At 37.1% G+C, this 2,749-nt stretch overlaps 1 long non-coding RNA gene across 1 annotated transcript; it reads right to left on the bottom strand.

The window, feature by feature from the left end:
- Positions 1–1,551: 1,551 nt before the first annotated feature.
- On the bottom strand, positions 1,552–1,847 carry LOC129809393 (uncharacterized). Its single transcript, XR_008752646.1, has 2 exons — positions 1,731–1,847; positions 1,552–1,658 (listed from the first exon to the last, which is right to left on the bottom strand). It is a non-coding gene; the product is annotated as an uncharacterized LOC129809393 (long non-coding RNA).
- Between the last annotated feature and the right edge of the window lie 902 nt (positions 1,848–2,749).

Below are 2,749 nucleotides of genomic sequence, written 5' to 3' on the forward strand. Positions count from 1 at the left end.
GCTTTCCACAAATCTGCAGCGTATACTTGGCGTCTTTATTTCGGCTACAACTCGACGCGATCTTAAATTCAAACTCCTTCTGTCCATTAACACTTAGTTTAATCACTAAATTTATTATTTAACTTATTATTAAATCCGTTTGAATTTTATTATATCTACGTCACTTGAATTTTAATATTTTGATTGGTTGATTTAATTGATTTTAGCACTGTTTTGGATTACTAACTGATGATAGATTACTTTATAACTGTTCACTTAAACTATATTTGATTTTTTATCACTATTTTTACTTCACTTTAACTTTAACTTTTAGCTTTTTATGCGTAAATCGGGCACTCCCTCCAAAAATGTAGTGTTTTTATTAATTTAATAATTTTATTTGAGCCGGATTACATGACTTTTACATTCGACTGCATATGGCCCCTTATTCTACTGTTAACCTAATAGGGAAAGGTGGGAAATTGTGGAAAGAGTGGGAATGGTAAAGAGGGAAGAGGAAATATAGAATGATGAGTGGACAAATAGGAATGGGAAAATGAAGAAAAGCAAATAGGAAAGAAAAAAGGTGGAAAAATATGAAATGGAATGAAGATGTGTTGTGAAAGATTCACAACAGGATGACTTGAATCCTTTACAAAAATAGTCTCCTGAATATCACAGGTTCGTAAAATATACCGTTATCCAGAAATTACGTATTTGAATGACTTATGAACCACAGAATTTTCTCTCAAAAATTCATTATTTTATTTCATATCTTCTACAAATAAATTCTAATGTCTCATAAGTTTAATTTTCTTTGTAATCCACCATCCATCACATTTATGACAAAAGAGAATCAATATTCTTGCATTCGTATCATTTTTCGTAAGGTGCAGCTAATTGATGGTGTTTTATTCCGTGCTCATCTGATTCTTTTGATTTTTGTCTTAAAAAACATCAAAGTGACAATACAGGAAGTGGATTTTCAGTGATATATTCACATCCACTTTTTTAAATGCTGAAATTATTTTTTTGCACACGATTTTCGGCAATTTCTGTCCTGGTGCCTCCCAAACAAATGTAAATTACATTTTTGACCGATTCTCATGCAATTTTTTATCTGGCAGCAAAGAATTTGTGAAAATTGAATCCTTTTCCAACTTCCGGATGTCAGGACCCGTGAAAACACCTTCTCCCATTTTTGCGATGCCGAGTTTTGGAAAAACTTCCCTCAAACGTTTGAAAGCCGCTTGCTCGTGCTTTAGGGATTTTATAAAATTCTTTACAATTCCCAATTTTATGTGTAATGGTGGTAACAGAATTTTGTCCTGTTTGTGAGACCTTTAATGTGCGCCCCCACTCATCAAATTCGGTCAAAAAGCACAGAAGATATGATGTTTTGAATTTCGTGAACTTTGATCCCTCATATCACCGGTTCTATTGATCAGCTTGCACAAAGGAATTTTTGAAAAAATGAGTTTGAATGTTGATGAATTTTGACGGTATCGCAGCGCCACCTCTGGTGACTTTTTGAACTTTCATCTGAAATTATGGAAAAACCGACGTAGACAATACAATATATGGGAACCGGAAATTCGTCGGGGAATTTGGAGTTACTCCAGGAAAAACATCAACTCTTCTCAGAGCTTTCGGCTCGGTCTCCAAGCCTTCATCAGTGACTGGAGCAAAGAGAGAGCCCATTTTATTCACTGAACAACAATTTTTCTTTGTACAACATTCTACACACTTACTCGAGTCTAAAAGGGGATCTCCTGGATATTGTCAACATTTCATGTCCAATGGTCATTCACAGGCAATAAAGAGAACGTGGGGGCACTTTTAACAACAAATAACAATAAATTTTTCCTCTGACAGTCTATCATAAACTTTCTGACTTCTGGGCTTTTAGGCTTCTGATGTGTCTCTGATCACCTTCTTTGTTCAATCTGGTCTTTGAGTCCAGAGGTTGATCAACGGTTTTGGTCTTCTTGATATTATTTTTGGCGGTTGATCATTCAAAATTTCAAACTGGTTTCCAGCCTGCAAGAGAATATCATTTCATGCATCCATGACGTCATGTGCTTTCTATTAACCCAGCGTACACCGTAGAAAGCTTATCAACATCTTGTCGTTTATTTACTACTCCCTGGATGTTCTTCTTTATGTGTAACATCTCCAAGAAGAGCCTTTTGGAATAGTGCTTGTGGGAATCGATGATTTTAGTGTTTTCGAAAGAAAATCCATGTCCCGTGTTTGCTGAGTGAGAGCATAGTGCTGATGCGTGTTCGTTTTCAATTGGCGCCCTGCAGTTCCTGCGATGTTGTTGGAGTCTCTGTTTTAGGTGTTGTCCTGTGGTGCCAATGTACCTGAGATCACATCCCCCACACGGGATCTCATACACCACATCAGACCTACATTCCATAGGTATGTGATCCTTTACCTTCGTGAAAAAATTCTTTACACGTTCCACTGTCCGAAAAGCAATTTTTATGTTTCCAGGGGCCCGGTCAATGATGCTTTTTAGTCTCTCTTTTAGTGGAGTATCTCTCGATGAGCTACGTAAGAGGACTCTCGGAGAGACTAAAAAGCATCATTGACCGGGCCCCTGGAAACATAAAAATTGCTTTTCGGACAGTGGAACGTGTAAAGAATTTTTTCACGAAGGTAAAGGATCACATACCTATGGAATGTAGGTCTGATGTGGTGTATGAGATCCCGTGTGGGGGATGTGATCTCAGGTACATTGGCACCACAGGACAACACCTAAAAC

This window comes from Phlebotomus papatasi, unplaced genomic scaffold (assembly GCF_024763615.1).
Source record: "Phlebotomus papatasi isolate M1 unplaced genomic scaffold, Ppap_2.1 HiC_scaffold_90, whole genome shotgun sequence".
Lineage (NCBI taxonomy): Eukaryota > Metazoa > Arthropoda > Insecta > Diptera > Psychodidae > Phlebotomus > Phlebotomus papatasi.